Here is a 17,171-nt window from a genome sequence, read left to right as displayed (position 1 = left end):
AGGACATGCTTTATTTCACTGTCATTTCTCAGTATTATAGATAGTGATCACTAAACTCTCCAGAAATTAATTAAGTTTGCTAACCACTTATAAAGCAGTTGTTGAAATGAGCAAGTGGTAAATTGGCAAAAACATGCACCAAAACCAGTGTTTATTTCTGGTCCTGCAGTTAATTCCTTTTCCTCATTCCCCTTGCTACAGAAAATGGTGGTGATGATGGATACCATCTGCATGCAAGGAGAAAGGAGCAAGTCCCCGCATCCCTGGCTGCAAAGCTAACATGCAGAAAGTGTCTCCCTGCCCTCCTATTCAGTGGAGCTGATGTGTAGCTGTCAGCCAGCCCGCAGGACAGCTTGTACCCCCAGAGCTGGGAGCCTGTTTGCTTCCCAGCTGCTGCCTGCCCTCCAGCATGCTGCTGTTGTACCACAGCAGCCTTTGCTCCTGCCAGTCCCAACAGGAGCCGGGCTTGGAGCTGCCAGGTTGCATCCACGTCGCTGCAGGTAAGCAGAGCGAGACAGAGGGGTCCAGGCTTTCCAGATAAAGGCAGGAAATCTAGACAAGGAGGGAGTGTAAATGCAGGCTGGAGTATAAGCGCTGTCCCCGACTGGGAGGAATCAAAGGGAAGTGGCTGTTTTGAATAAAGAGCAATGCTGAAGTGGTTGTCAAGTGGCTTGAGTTAACCAGAGAAGGGGGTAACACTGGTTGCAGGCAGTGGCAACTCCACGGGCTCCACAAAGCAACTGTTTCCATGTTTTGCTCCCTGTCCTTTGGGATGCAGAATAGATCTGCGTATGGTGTCTTTTCTTCTTTGTTTTTCTTTTTCTTTTAATGTCCAGGTTTGAACCTGTTTTGGCTCAGCATGTGGCACTGCCTGCCTGGAGGGGTGGCTCTGAAGCAGGACTAAAGACTAAAAACGCAGTACCTGCATTTCCAAGTGAGCAGGACAGCTTCCTCCCTCCGAGCCGTGAGCAGAGGTGTAAACTCTCACAGCAGCAAGGTAAACAGCTGAAGGGTTTAGGGAGCTGTCTTGGAGCATGAACCTGACCCCTGAGCTCACACAACAGCAGAGGAGTCCCCAGGGACCCTTGTAGGACCAGATGTCAGCCTGTGGAAATCATTCTTATACTGATTTTCGAACATCTGCAGCATGTCTGGTTAATTGCAAGCGGATGTATTTATGCTTTTCAGGCTACCTGTTGTTAGAGTTTCTTTATTTGCTGTATCAGTATGGAGATGGATATGAAACAGACACAGATGTCTTTGTAGACAACCTGCCTACAGGTAGAAATGTTACTTCAGTTGAACCCCTGTCTTGCAGTGACTAATTCATCCATCCATAACTATCTCTGTCTTTAAGCATGGTTAGCCCTCAGCACTGCCTTCTGTAAGCGTTCGGCTATTAAAAACAGCAACAACATATAGCAACTTGAGCCAGCTTTATATTTACCTATGTATCGTTTATAAGGGATATTCATTGAACAGTTTCTGGTGGTCAACACCTACTGTAAATAATGGTCAGGGTCTGTCTCATTCATGAACAGTCATCTCTTGACTTTGCCTGAATCATGAATGAAAGAAATTTACTTTATGGTCTCCTGAACGCTGTTGTGGGGTGCAGTGCACTGGCCCTTAGGGGTTGCTTTTGCTGTAAGACATCACTCTCAGCTCTGACAGCCCTGTGCCTTACCTGCACATGTGTGCTGATGCACAGAGATTTCTCCATCCTCAATGCCACTGATCACCAAGCCAAAGGCTGCTGCAAAGCTGATGCTGTGCAGAATGTGGATGGTTTACTTGTGGTGCCGAGATTTTCTGGAAAGGGCATTCAGGAAATGTACTTTTAGTTGGTATTTACAGAAAACCTGGGAAACAGGAATGCTGAGATCTAACAGTGCCTTAACCTGAGCTGTCTGAGCACTGATGAGTCTTATCTTGTCCAATATAGAAAAGAAAACCGTGGGTATTCCCATGATAGTATCTGAAAGCCACTGGACAGATAGGATAAGAGGATCCTTTCAGGGGTTCTTTTAGCATAAGAGAAATAGCACAGATAGGCTGTCCTTCCTCTTAAGCATATCCCATAGTGGTCCCCAGGAGCATAGAGCTGAGGTGAGATCTATATTTTACTTTGCTTCCAGCTTACTTTGCTCCTTGACCAAATCATTTAACTCGCTCATATTTCAGCTCAGCTATCTAAAGAAATGCGTACTTACCAGAAATGTGCAAGGGCTTAGCTACCACGCGTGTTTAATTGAAGTGCTGGTGATGAGCATGATATATGATTTTACACCTTATACACATACAGATTTAAAATAGCTGCAAACCAATGTTTGGAAGGGTGCACGTGAAACGCTGTTCCAGAAAACACTTCAGGTAACTATCACGTACATAATTTCCTCACACTTGTTCTTGAAAACAGCATCATGGAAGTTGCTAGTTCCTGCAGTAAAGATTGACAGAAATGAGTCCAGTGAAAGGTGTCCGTGCCCATAGCAGGCGGGTTGGAACCAGATGGTCTTTAAGTTCCCTTCCAACACAAACGGTTCTGTTATTCTATGAAATAGTAGAAGTAAAAAAGTTATGTGTATTTCTATCTATTTGCTACTACTAAAACTAAACAACAAGATGATAGTTTCAGAATCTGTATGGAAACAGAGAATTATCCCTCTAAAAAAGGTTCAATTTCCTGTAAGGAAGGTTCAGCTTATTTCCGTATCTGCAGTTTATTTTGCATTTCTGCTCTGCTCTTAAACATCTTTCACCAAGCTGATTGCTGAGCCTTCAACAGAGAGAATTTGAGAGCACCCTTTGCCATCCTCACAGTGTATTTTGCAACAGCTAAAAGATGCAGTAAGCAATATCTTCAGCTTAATCAAAGGCCAGTTTCTCCATTAATACTTTCCCATGACACTGAGTGCAGTGGAGGAGTTTTGACGGCTCCTGAGGTATACGCATCAGGAACAAATGCAAAACTGCAGAAGGTGCCGTGCTCCTCACAGGATCGATCATGTACCCTTTCAGAGGGAACATTTCCAATTATTTTTTTTTCCAAATGATTAAAGTATAATATTTTACAGCCTGATAAAATTTACAGGGACCCTTGGCAAGTAATTATAGTGCTTCTTTAAAAGAGACCCCATAAAAGATGCATGATTAGAAAGTTAAGGATCTGGATAGAATTACAACGATGTGACAAATAATTTACAAGCGATAAACCATCCCAAGGAGAGGGGGATGGTGATTAAAAGAAAAAGGAGGAGAGACACATTAAACTAACCAGTGATGAAGTCTCACAATTAAAATAATAAATTCCCCCCAAACCTGTGTTTAGAGTTAAGATTTTGTAACTACAAGTTGCTGTACTTTGGCTAGAGAAACGATTCTCTCTGGCTAGAAAAGCTCTAGCTTAATGTTAATGTGAGGCATTTCTTTTCATCAGAGGTTGTTCTGAATTTGGCGCAGTAGCTTTCATTTTATTACATGCTTAAGATAAATATTCTGTATAGATGTTCTGCAGTGCTAATGATCCCTAAGATTGTGGAACAGTAGCTTGGAGGATTTTTATCTGCCTCCAGATGTTGGCTGAACTCATTTTTTATAGAGCACATTTATTAGGTTCTAGCTGAAAAAGAAATAAAAATAAAAAAGAAAGTTATGGATTCCAGCTCAAAGCACCCCCAGATTGGGGGAAAAGGCAGGTTTGGATGTGGATTTGAGTTCTGAGCATAGGGCCCATATTTAAAGAAGATGAAAGTCAGCTGTGACAGAGTGAATAAGGGAAAAAAAAAAATCCTAATTTTATTCTCACCTTAATCACCCCTCCTTATAAAAATATCAAAGTCAACGAGTATATTTGTCCCAGTGCTAACAGTCAGTATCGGCACCACACCTACAACAAATGAATGCTGCAACCATGACCCATGAACATCTGCTCTGCTGAACTGGGCAGGTCATGGGGGATTACAGTTGATCAAGTGCAGAGGCTGCAAGAGCTGAAGCATCTCTGCTCTGGAGGCAGGCTGAGAGAGCTGGGCTGGGTCAGCCTGGAGAAGAGAAGGCTCCTGAAGGGGAGACCTTAGAGCAGCTCCAGTGCCTAAAGGGGCTGCAGGAAACCTGGAGAGGGGCTTGGGACAAGGGCCTGTAGGGACAGGCCAAGGGGAATGGCTTGAACCTGCCCGAGGAGAGACTGAGCTGAGCTCTTAGGGTGCTGAGGCGCTGGCACAGGGTGCCCAGACAAGCTGTGGCTGCCCCATCCCTGGCAGTGCTCAAGGCCAGGTTGGACACAGGGGCTTGGAGCAAGCTGCTCCAGTAGAAGGTGTCCCTTCCTATGGCAGGGGTTGGGACTGGATGAGCTTTAAAAAAGTGATGCAGAACATGACACTGGCCAATGTGAAAGTCTTTTCAGAACACAGGGCATTTTGAATAGCACCTTACACTAGGCTAAGGTAAGCAGCAGAGGGTCCTGTGAGGAAGATGTGGATTTTCCCACTCACCTTTCCCTTCATGTGGACATCAAAATAAGTCATAACTAAATCTGTAAAGAACACTCCACTAGTTTCAATTCCTATGTTGCCTCTGTTTCCTGGAGCAGCAGGAGCCACAAAGAAAGCAGCAATAATGTTGTGATTCTCCACTATATAATCAGTTGCATCCTTCAGTGCTTTAAGAAAGATGTATGTCCTTTGAATCAGCCTGTATTTTTATATTTTATATATTTTTCATTTTTATGATTATATGTACTTATACAACCCCAATTACTATCTCAGAGGCTTGAGTAATTATGAGAAAGGAACCCTTCTGCCCTGTTAAGTCATGAGATAGCCTGCAGCCTATTCAAAGATTTGCTGCATTTTGTCATTGCAGTCCCAAACGGACACTTCTAGTTAGTGGTAACTGCACACCACATCATCAGAAATGCTCCGTGTCCTGGCACTGTGGGTTTTACTTTACCCCTTTTGTATCTAAAGAAGTTTCGCAAAGCAAAAATCTGATTGAAGTCAGGCTGAATACTGAAGGTGCAGGAGCATAAATTTGACACCAGGTTGATTTTAGCACGCTGCTGATTTATCCCACAGTAATTGCAGAATCAAGCACATTAATCAGATTGATTTGTGCACATCTGTTTTTCAAAAAAAAACAGATGTTGATCAGATGAAAAAGAAACGCAATTCTCCTTACAACAACTGACGTAAATCAGGAGTCAAATAATTGAAGGTACCTGCAAAAGATGCCCTTGGCAAGGAGAGAAGAATGATACCTGACTCCTCGTGTTCCTTAAGAAGCCCATTTGGGGGCTCACTTTATTTTATTAAATCACCCATGCGAGTCTCCCCAACTTCTGTACTTTATTGATAGCAGAAAGGGCATTCAATGATTTTGTGAGACTCCCAGTGAACCCTAGCCACTGCTTCTCCTATCCTGTAGTGGCAAAAGTGGAAAGAACATTATAAAATCTTTCACTTCTGAGCATATCTCATAATTCTTCTTTAAACCCATTTATTGGGGCAGGTTCTAATTTATTCACAAGTAACAGGAATTTATTCACAAGTAACAGGATTAACAGGAATTGGAATAAAGTGGATTTTTGCAAATAAAAGTCAAAATGGCTCTACTTCTCTAGAGCTAGCAAAATGCTGTGGGCTTAACACCTCTTGAAGATGAACTGAGGAAATGATTTCAAGGCCTCAGTTGTCACTTGCAATATCAATCAGATTTTACCTTCCCTATGGCCTGAGTTAAGTACAGTCAGTGAATAAAATCAGAAAGAGAGAAACTACAGGAGAAACTACAGAGATTTCCCAAAGAAACACCTTACTCTGCTTCTCTCATTCTAGCCCTAGGATCCAAATGTTGTAACCCTGCTGCCATATCCTTGCGGTTTGTTGAGTGGAAAATGCACATGTGTTCAAACAGCTGTATTGTTAGAGGCTCAATCCTAAATGTAATGCAACATCTGTAGGACAAGGGAGAGGTGTCAACTGAAGTGTATAAACCTCAAGCTAATGATATGGCACAGTGTTGACAAAGCCTTCTGTTGGAGCTGAGATTTGCCTCAGCACAGAGTGGCAGGCAGTTTGACATTTTCCAGACGTTCGAAGGGACACCTTCGGTGGGATTTCTTGTGCTTCCCTGCCTGTGCTTCACACACTGAGATGCCCAGGATTTGAGAACCGGCTTTTCAGCTGCTCCACAGCAGCAGATTGCAAGATCTCGCCTTTCGGGAGCTGTTTGTTAGCACCATGTCTTCTGAACAGCTTGAAAGTGGAATTTTGTTACCCTTCAGTCCTGTTCTTTGAAGGATTCATCCAAGGGCAAGCTGTGGGGCAACACATGCCTGAGGAGCTCTCACTGCAGTCACGGTGCCACATCCTGCGCTGAAAAGGCTCTGGTGGTCAGGGCACTGGAATTGTGTCCAGAATTTTATGAATGAGACACAACTGTCATCTGAAACCAAAAAGCCTCTTGTGTATCCAATAGGCAGATTCAAAAGAAGATGCTTTTCCAGTTGAAATATACATGCACACACACCCATCTCTTTTTTTCTTGTTTACTCTTGTTTGCAATAACTGGGAATTTACAATTGCAGAGCTAAAAAGGCACTTGTTAAACACCAGCTATGGAAGAAAACAAAGAATAAGCTAACATAGGGACAGTATTTCATCCTTGAAACCTGTGATTGATATGATCCCACCATCAAATATGAGCTCTGAGCTTCCCCATATTCTGGGAATGTTCTGATCCACAGTTTGGCTGTAATCTTTATAAGTGAGAGCCATGTACTAAGCTCAGATCCAGACTGGAGTCTTCCCAAAATCTGAGAAAGTTCAGATCCAGGGTTTTGGCTTTAGCTCATGGCTAATTCGAACCAAACTGCCATCTAGATTCTAAGTGGAAATGAATCAGAAGGCCTTATCTTAGCAGCTGAAGGGATGTCCATGCTGCATAATCACCACGTACAGTTTGGCAGCCAGCAAGTGCCCTGTGTCAGGGGAGAAGAGCACGGCTGCTCCTGTGGCTTGCAACGTTCTTGTAGCCCCCAGGACCCCTGCGTGTGCTCAGCACCCACACCACAAGGGATGCACTGTGGAGGAGATGATGGTTTGTCCCTCTGCAACACCTGAACTTCATCCTGATTATGCCCAAGACCTAACATGTTTAAATGGGGACTCTGGAACACAACAACCTCCATTACACGGCAGGGACACCTTCCTCCTAGAGCCATACACAGTGATCAGTTACTGTGTGTTCCCATCTTTTTACTGGCTCTGCCTTCTTGCTGCTGGGAGTGTCCTGTCTGAAGCTGTCATCCCATGGGAAAAGTCTATATTCCAGTGCACTGGGAGGACTTGATGAAATGATCAAGATTTCCCAGCATGGCAGTAGGACGTTTCATTGTGCTGGTTTCACTGTCAGATTTGGAGAGTGCCTGCCCTGTCCCGTGGCATTTACCCACTGCATCCTTCCCAGCTGAGGACTCCTTTACACCTGCAGTGGGACTGTGTCTCTTAATATGAAGAAGGTTTCATACCAAACCTGGTATAAAGATGTTAAGGATTGCTTCTATACATCCTCAGTTGGTTTTGGAAGCAACACATCACTATGCATGCAAAGAATTTCTCATCCTAATCTCCATATGCTTGGAAACAGCAATAGCCAGTTTTGCCATTCTCATGCAGCATCCAGTAACAGTTTCTTTCTGCTTTAGCTATATCTATAACCAGCACTGTAGCAATACAATCAGACCCTTGGTCTGCTACGTGTTTTGCAAACATGCAGGAAGACTGTTTTGCAAGCTGTTCACCCCAGTGTCCAGAGCCTTTGGTGACCACGTTAGTTGGGCTGCTTCCTCCCAGTAGCAAAGAGGGCTCAGGAAGGGAGAGGGCAACTTCTCTTCTAACATACCCAGCCCCCAATATCTCTATACAAAGACAGAAGGAGAGAAAAGAAACTGTTTTGGGAATAAAACATACACTTGATAGAAAAGTTCAACGTGAACAGTGCTTCTGTATGTGTGTTGTGTTGTGTCTCCCCCAGTATTTCAAATTTTTTAGAGCAAGAAAAATGTATTTTATGCAACACTCTGTTGATTCCTTTGTGCACTCCTAACATATATAGGACTAAAATACCAATCATATTATTTTAGGGTAGCCAGAGTACTCTGGTTTGGCAAACAGGCACTGTGAGGTCAGTGCTCTTGTGTATAGCACCTTATCCTGGAGGGCAGGGGCAGATTTCTTCAGTGCATCTGGTAAAAAGCTGCATAGCTCACACACACAAACCTGACCAGCACTGCAGCCGTACACTGCTCCCTGTAGTCCTTCTGGAGCAGAGAAAATCCACCCTGAAGGGTGTGAGATGTGGGCAAATGCTTGGAATTGCCCTGCATGGGTCCCATGGAGAGAGGGTCATGTATCTGTGGTTTCTTCAGTGCTCTGCCTTCCAGGAAAGAGTTAATGAAAAGTAGCTAGACATAGAGTAGTGTTTCCTATGGAATCACGTGTTGTGAGAATAATGCAAGCAAACTTTTGCAACGATGCTGAGGTCACTCAACCACAAGCTTCCATTTCTATTATACATGAGAGAGATATAGCGGGACAGAATTGTGGGCAAATTGTGGGTCATTCGTGGGAATTCTGTCAAACCTCTCAAGGGCTTGGAGACACCTGGAAGAACATGAGCATGGTAGCTATTTTCTAAAATAAGGGTCGCTTTTGTTCTTTCCCTCCACCCACCCCATAGCAAGTCAGCACCATGTTGTGGTTTTGTTCCACATGATTCTTTGAAGAGAGACAAAGAAATGCAACATCCTATCGGAGTGAATCACGTAACTTGGAAATGACCTGATTCACACGTTTTTTCCATTCTCTGTCACTGATGTGAGTCCTAAAACAAAAGAAGAAATAATAGGTTCTGCTGTTCAGTCTGTGAGTTGTTGGAGTATCTGCTCCATTTGCCAGCTCAAGACACAGGAAAACACTTAGTTTTTCTGAGGAGTCCTCTTCTCACACATGGCTGAATGCCTGTGCAGGCCAGATGCTCAAAGACTTGTCAGGGGTCAGAGAAGCAAAAAGCGACATTTATGTTGGTGTGACTCCAAGATGTGCTCAAGCAGATCCTGGTTCCCCTTTAAACAAGTGGAGGAACTGTGATAACAGGGTACACAGAGTTTAGCACAGGCTGTGCTCCTGTCTGGTTGTTGCTAGCAACTGCCTTGCTGCCTCACCCTCTATGACCCGCATGAGCCCTTTGTTTCCTGAAGGGCTCTCGCCACTACAGTCTGGTTCAAAGGGATCCCCTTCTTTGCAGATCTTTTATTGCTGCTTTGAAAAGTCAGCAACAAGCATCACACTGGGCATTCCTCTGGGGCTGAGGCTGTCCTTTTTTCCCTTTCCACAAAGCATCAAGTGTGACCTCAGGAAAGAGATACTTCACAGGATAAATAACAGATACAAACAAGAAAATGGCATATTTCTGTATCTAATTGCATAGAGAAATCTAATTGATTGTTCATTGCACAGAGAAATCTTCCTGACTGTGACACTGAAAGTCAAACGCTGTAGTTCCTTGTGAACATGACAAAATACTAGTCTTGATAATCAGCTGAAAACTTCTTACTGACTTAAAGCAGAAGGACTCGGGCTCCCTGTAAGTAAAAAAAAATGCATAAGAACCTCATTAGAGGAGATAGCCTGACAGAGTAAGGGGACACAAAATCTGGAGAACATGTAGAGTGTATGCCAATCGCTGTCTTTGCTTGTCTTCATTTCAGTGGCTCACTCAGCCATTCAGACTGACATATATGTATTTTTATATATATATATATATGAATATATATATATGAAAATACAACTTTCAAAGCCAGTGGGAGCCCTGCCGCTGGCATCTGCCCAGGTCCAGCGTGCCAGCTGCTGCCAAGTTGCTCTTTTCATGGTTTATTGGAGTCAGTTACGCATGGGTGGGCCAGGAAAACAGGAGGAAGGAGCCATGCGGGAAGAGGGAGAGCGACATTCCCCCCTCCCAGCTTCCCTTCAGTTTGTTTGATATTTGTCATTATTACATAACTTTGTTTTGGGCTTTTGTTGGCACTGCGCTGGGTAGCAGCCCTGCCTTGCCTCTATGGAAAAGGAGAGGGTTGCTTCTGGTCTGAGGCCTTTTCTTATTACTATTTTGTTTAAAAATACTTTCTTCTAGGACATGTACCACATGTTTGAAGGAGGAATAGTTCCAGATGTGCTTGAGCTGCAAACCTGAGCCTGAATTAGATGGAAACTTGGAGAATTTGAGATGTGGCTTTGCAACCCATCTCTAAAGAGTTTTTTCCTCCTGAAATAGAAATGCTGTCTTCCAGATTCAAAGGTCTGATTGACCTTTTAATTTTAGAGATCACCCAATTTGGATAACAAAATCACCTGTTGCTTGCTACAGCTAAGCTATGCCCAGACTAGCTGAATAGGCAGGAGCTGGATGGAGACACAAGGAGGTAAAAGGGTTTGTCCTATGTTAAGGGGAAATGAGCGCAATCAAAAAGACAGTAGTATCTTGGGTATTATGACCTACAGCCTAGTGGTCCCAGCATGCTGTTTCTAGCCCAAATAGACACTGTACATCACTGGCAGCCAGAAAGTCCCAGCAGATCCCATCTCTCCCAGGGCACCACTGTAAATAACTCTTGGTTTGTACTGGAACACTGACATTGCATGGGTAAAACTGAGGTCAGGCTTTTCAGTATTATCCTAAATTGAACACACACTGGCTGGAATTTGCTATGCCACAGTACGAGTTCTCATTTCTGTAATATTTGGATACTCCATGATTTAAAACAAAGAGTTCTTGTGTCAATAGATTCTCAGACCCATGCTGCATGCGTGACTCACATATTCACGTCTAAAAGAAAGAAAACTAAATAAAGATTCATTCATTTAAGACAATAAAGCTTGAAATAAGGTATTGAATGAAGGGGGCATAGCATCCCTTGCAGATGACTAAGTGTTTATAATTAATGTGTGGTAGATTACACAGCCCAAAGAATATCTTCTGCCTCCCACAAAGAGGGACAAAACTCATGTTAGTCTGCACCATAATCAGGTGTAGGTGGGTTCCCACAGTATCTATTGAAAGACCCACTTAAGTGCAAGGGGAAGGAGACGCAATGGTGGTGTCTCCTCTGAGGTGAGAACACAAGTTTTGCATAAAATAAGATTTCTGGCATGGTCATGAACATGGGGATTGCAGAGTGGGATGGGGGTGGGATGGGGTGGGATGGGTTGGGATGGATTAAGCAGTTGCACTGGGAGCAGGTGGGTTAAGTTTAGGTGTGCCTGGTCACAGTGATGAGCCCAGTGCTCAGAGGTGAAAGCACTGGTGATTCAAAGCAGCACACAAGATACAATGAAATTCATGCTATCCTTCAGGCAAACCTGAGGGAGCAGAGGACTGAAAGGGAAAAATGCTGCATCCAGCTCTGTAGCTGACAGTCATGGAGCTTCACTGATTTAGATTCTGAGGTTTGTTTCAGTCTCTTCTCTTGGAAAAGAAGAGGAGCAATAGGCAGATGAGTATAACTGGTTAAAAGGAACAGTACAACTTGTTCAACTTCCCCTTGAGAGCAGTATTAAATGTGGACAAATTACCCAGAGAACCCTGCAGACAGACATCACCAGGAGGGGTTGGGTTGTCCTTCCTGCTCTGATGGACTGTGGTGTGTGTGGCTCTGGGGACTTATATTTTCATTTCAGGTATTTGTGTTTACTTTTTTTTTCCAAGCACTTTGAGTCACTCAGGGAGTGTTTGTGGGGCTGAAATAACATCAGATTGGATCTTCTCACGGTTCTTCAGTTCCCTGGGAGTCAAAACATGGTAGAAGACCAGATCTCACATTATTTTTGGCCACACAGATTGTACCCAGAGGAAGGAAGGGTAAAAGTCCATTAAGAAACCTAATCATAAAAATAAATAATGAGATATTCAGGTTTGGGGGGAGTTCCTGTGGAGTCTGATACACAGGTTGAGGATCAAAGGCTGATGGCAATTACTTTCCTGGTTCCATGCATCTTACCTTCTGTTTCCCAAGCTTTGTGACAGAGGTCACCCTCTATTTCAGTACTAAATATCACCAGCTCAAAGCTAGACCCCATTTGTAGGCAAACCCCCGTGTAAAGCTGTGTGTCACTGGCTCTACGTGGCTCAGGAATATGTCTGTGCTGTCACAGAATCATAGAATCAGATAGGTTGGAAAAGACCTTGAATATTGTCAGGTAAGTGTAGGCTCACACCCAGTCTCAGGATTAGATCCTTCCATCCTTGCCGTGTTAATGCACAAGCCACATAAAGAGGAGTGCTTACCCCAGCATCACGGTCAGTGGCTGGACCAGCCATGGTACGGGCTGTCCTCAGCCTGATCCCTCGTACAGAGCAGGAGTGAACCTGGCTGCTCCCAGTGTCTGTCTCCAAAGGCTATGACAAGAGCTTTATACCCTGACCATGTGCAGTATCTTTCTGTGTCCAAGTGTCCTCACTGCAGTTGGGACAGATTTCATTCCATTAAATCCCAGGTATCTGCTGCTGAGCTAATTGCGGTGTATAATCAAAGGAGAGGAACAAGCATTTCTAGGATTACCAAATATCTGCTTCTAAGAAGGACCATCTAAAGGAGGTCAGAAGAGTCATGCTTTAGCAGTGCTCCTCTCTGCCCACTAATAGCTAAAAACAAAGCCACACTAGCCAGCTAGCTCAAGTATCGTGTCTTCACAGAGGCTTACATCGGTTACTCAGATGTATTTAGACACAGGAGATATCTAAGCTGTGGGAAATCTTTCCTATGCTGTGTGACTTATCAGTGTGGGTGGAACACACACAGGGCTGGACACAACATGCCTAAATCTATTGTCAACTGGTGGTGTAGACCTACCCTGAGCAGTTCAGTTCCTCTTCTTCATCTTCCTGCACAGACGGAGCATCCTGACCACCCCGCAGGTGTGCAGCTTTCTCCTGTCACCTTTGGGTGTCCCAGTACCGGTGCTGCAAGTATGGAAGATGTACAGCCACTTTCGTACAGATCCCTGCACAGGAGCTTGCTAAGTGCAGCGCTGACCTCTAAACCCAGAGCTACTGTTTGGGAACACCTATGTGGCCTTAGAGACAGCCCCTACAGCATCCAGCTTTCACACGATGTTCAGCACGTACGCAAACACTTCTCATTTGCTGAATTTCCATTTGGAACAGGAATAATCTCAAAATGCTCTCTTTGCCTTCTCTGTCACTTGGGTAGGCCTTGCTTCATACAGGGAAACTGCCTTCAGAGTCTTGTTTTCATTACTGTTGTTTACACCCAAAAAGCACATCAAAAGGAAGTAATGGACTTCCACTAAAAACACATGTAGGTGGAAGATGTGATGGAATGCTTTTCCATACAGGACAGAGCAGCTTCAGTGTGGATTTCTAGGAAACGCTACTGTCTGCTCAGCTTAAAAGAGGTGCTGCAAGGGTTTTCAACACCTTTGAGAAGACATTCACCTTGCCTTGTTTCCAGTCCTTTCAGTGCTTTGCTACTGAATAAAGCAGGAGGTAAGGCTTGGAGATGCTTTTGCGTTTCAGGTGCAGCCTCAGCTGTGTGGACCCTAAAAAAAAAGTACAAGGGAGGGATTTTAAGTAAGAGGCAGTGAAATTGGTTCCCAAACTGGTTTGGGTTGGAAGGAACCTTAAAGCTCATCCAGTTCCAACCCCTGCCACGAGCAGGGTCACCTTCCACTAGAGCAGCTTGCTCCAAGCCCCTGTGTTCAACCTGGCCTTGAACGCTGCCAGGGATGGGGTAGCCACAGCTTCTCTGGGCACCCTGTGCCAGCCCCTCACTAATAAATAAACTAAATACAAATAAATAAATATTAATAAATAAATTCGAGAGGAGCTTTGGACAAGGGCCTGTAGGGACAGGGCAAGGGGAATGGCTTTAACCTGCCAGAGAGGAGATTTACTGAGATGAGATCTTAGGCAGAAGTTCTTCCCTGTGAGGGTGGTGAGGTAGGGGTAACTGGAGCACATCTGAGGAGTCAAAGGCAATTAATTCATGGCAGAAATTATTTCCATTTCAAATTGTTCCTTATGACAGAAATGCCACTTAATTCTGTAACAACCATCCCAGACCCAACCTTCTTAAAACTTGGGAAATAACTTCATGATATCTTCATATTCATAATATCATAAATATCGGGAATATTCATAATATCATAAATCACAAGTTAAGAAACTTCTGCTGAAGTGCAATAACCCACTCTGTACACACGCTCTTATCTCCACAGGGAGCTGACGCAGGAACAAAAACCAGAGAAGCTATGCAATGGAGGCAGATCTGTGCAGTGAAACTGATGGTGATGAGAACCCAACCTCCGTATCGTATTGGTTTTAGGAGGCTATTTTGCAGTATATCTAGTCCAATACACTGGACTGAAAGCTTACTAGCAGTTGAAGCCCTTTCAATGCACATCTTTTGGTTTAACTTTTCCCCAACATAATCTAGTCTGTGAATTTCAAACGTAAGCATCATAAATGAAGATATCTGAGAGATTTCCCTCAACAGGGAATTATGAAAATGCTAACATAGATGCATCTATGGTATTAATAGGAGGGGAAGAATACAGCTCAAATATACACAGATTAGAAAAGGAAGGGGTCCTGTCAAGAGATGCACTGAAATCTGAGCTGGCTACAGAAAAGAGCCTCCTTTAAATGCCAAGTGTGCTATTTCTGAGAACACAGCCTCATTTAACAAGATCAGGTTGTGAATATAAGTATGAATAATCACCAGAGTCATACCAATAGCACCCTGATTATATTCCTCACATGCAGAAATGATTGTTTCAGGCCTCATTCACCTTGTGCATACACTTATAATGCATAACTGTTAATTTAATAGTTTCTCTACCAAAATGAGAAGACAGCTTGGTCTCTTCCTTGTTTATTAAAACAAGTATTTCCATGAGCAAGAGAACTAATGAATTTGGGATGCTTATGATGTGTACCATGTGGCTTCCTGACTTGAACTCTAGAAGAGATGCAGCATCAATGCTTTCCTCGTTAATTTTGTATGGGAGAAAAAGAGAGTTTAAAATTCTTTAAACAGAGGGAAAGGTCTTTCAGACACCTGTAAGAGAGAAAAACTTACAGATTTCCCTGAGGAGAAAAAGCCTGAGTGAAGTCTGTTGTCTATGGCTACAGCTGAGGAAGACTGAGCCTCTTGCACAGCATTAGCTGGCACCCTTCCTCTATCCTCTCCCCATTTTCACAAAACCTAAAACCTGTGAGACCTCTACTGTTTTATCAGATTTGGTTGCGATTGGCCAGTAAGCTCAAAAGTTATTAGAGATGGCTGACAGATGGATATTGGTACAGAGCAGAGATCCTGCAAACCGTGTACTGTTAGGGATGTATGCAGAAAATACGCCTAAAGTTCTTAGGTAGGAGACTCGGGGGGAGGGAGACTCCCTGTTTCTGGGGAAATAATTCACTCACTTCAGACTGCTCCTGAGATTCCAGTTTGAACAAAATAACCGTCCTTTTGCACTGAAGCTACACAGATGCTCCTCCATCTGCCCATTGTCATGGCACCAGAAATGGAAATCCTTTTCTACACCCTCGTGCGTGTTCACTTGCCCTGTGCAGAGCAGAGCTTCAGCAGTGCCTTTTCAGATATGCGGATCAAAGCAGGAGGTCACTGCGGTCAGCGAGCAGCCTTGGTTACCACCACACCCAGCCAAAACATTCTTCCTTCTCCTCTGCTGACAGTCAAGGCTGACTCCCCGCATGTGACTCCCCCGCCATCCCCTCCCCACCGCAGGTTTCTGGTCTTGCACAACTGAGGCTACATATTGCGTGGGCAAATCTGTCACACTGCAGAGTCCCAGTCAACATTTCCCCTTTTCCCCTCCTTCTCCCCCCAGCACACAAGTGCACCCACCCCCTCGAAGCTTTCCTGTGCCCTCCTTGCTCTGAGAGCTGCACACAAACATGTTAAAGGACATTTTGCAAGATCAGAAGGCTAAAGGTTGCCCCCCTAGGTTTCTGAGAGGCCAAGAAACATGAATTCATTTTTTCAGGAGCATTTGAAAGCTAAAATGAGATTATGTGGAACTTAGAGAAAAAGAAAATTGGTGGGAAGCAAATAGCTCTTTGGAAAATCCTCAAAACGCAATGGATATCAGCAGAATGTTTCTACCACTCTCGGGAAGTACTGCCAGCCCACATCTTTCTGCTAACTCCTAATGGGTCCATTAACTACTCCTAAATAATGATGGAAACCATATGGGTGCACAGGTGGTCTCTCAATAAATACCAAATGAATTCAGTATGATCACCATTAACACAATTAATACCCAGCCAATCTACAATGATGGAACTATTAAAATTAAGCGCTACTATATTTCCTTAGTCCCATGGCAATTTTACAATGGAAACAAACAAAAGGCTAGAATTAACTTTTTTTTATTACAGTTACTTGATTTTATTTACTTACAGGCAGGTTTTAGGCTCCTATGCAATCTGCAGTGTCTTTTCTCAGCTCCATGTACCTTGAGGTAAGTTGTGACTCTGAGAAGAAAGAATTTGGGGGGAAATAATTAAAAACTTCAAACTAAAATAAATGTTTGTTTATTTTTGGGGGGGAAATTACATGTATTTGGGTGGTGAAGCAAAGTGCTTCATACTTTCTGCAGGAGGCTCTAAGCACCAGCAATGAATATGAGATTGCCACAGCTGCTCTTTTTATCATCTACACTGTGAGTTCATCACTGTTCCCTGGTGGAACTATTAGTGTGGTCGGGGTTTTAATTTTAATTTTGTATATTAGTACTGTTCCAGCCTATATGGTGGTCCACCCAACTGTCAAAGGAAGAGGAACATGATCATAAGTGACCTTCTGTAATGACATGCCTGATGTAGGCCTACTGTTAATACAATATTTGGTTTTCTAAGAAGGAAGAATTTATATTTCTTTTTATTTTTTAGAAGCAGGGCAGTAACCTGTTTTAGTTCAGAGTCAGTGTCCATTTTCATGTTTCCCTTGAAATCCATGCCTAAGCTCCCTGACTCGAGCAAAAGAGTATCACTTCCCAAGTCTGTGTGGTCGAGCACAGGTTGAATTGAATGCCTTGGCTTCTATTCATCCTGACAAGCCATGAAAA

At 43.6% G+C, this 17,171-nt stretch overlaps 1 long non-coding RNA gene across 1 annotated transcript; it reads right to left on the bottom strand.

The window, feature by feature from the left end:
* Positions 1-5,270: 5,270 nt before the first annotated feature.
* LOC133226458 (uncharacterized) lies at positions 5,271-16,560 on the bottom strand. Its single transcript, XR_009729513.1, has 5 exons — positions 16,000-16,560; positions 13,495-13,616; positions 12,056-12,200; positions 10,751-10,884; positions 5,271-6,614 (listed from the first exon to the last, which is right to left on the bottom strand). It is a non-coding gene; the product is annotated as an uncharacterized LOC133226458 (long non-coding RNA).
* Between the last annotated feature and the right edge of the window lie 611 nt (positions 16,561-17,171).

The sequence above is a fragment of the Neopsephotus bourkii genome, unplaced genomic scaffold (genome assembly GCF_033783945.1).
Source record: "Neopsephotus bourkii isolate Nb327-2 ecotype Australia unplaced genomic scaffold, CSIRO-AGI_Nbou_v1 NB_1787, whole genome shotgun sequence".
Taxonomy (NCBI): Eukaryota; Metazoa; Chordata; class Aves; order Psittaciformes; family Psittacidae; genus Neopsephotus; species Neopsephotus bourkii.
The sequence above is the reverse complement of the archived record's forward strand: the minus strand, read 5'-3'. Positions and strand labels throughout refer to the sequence as shown.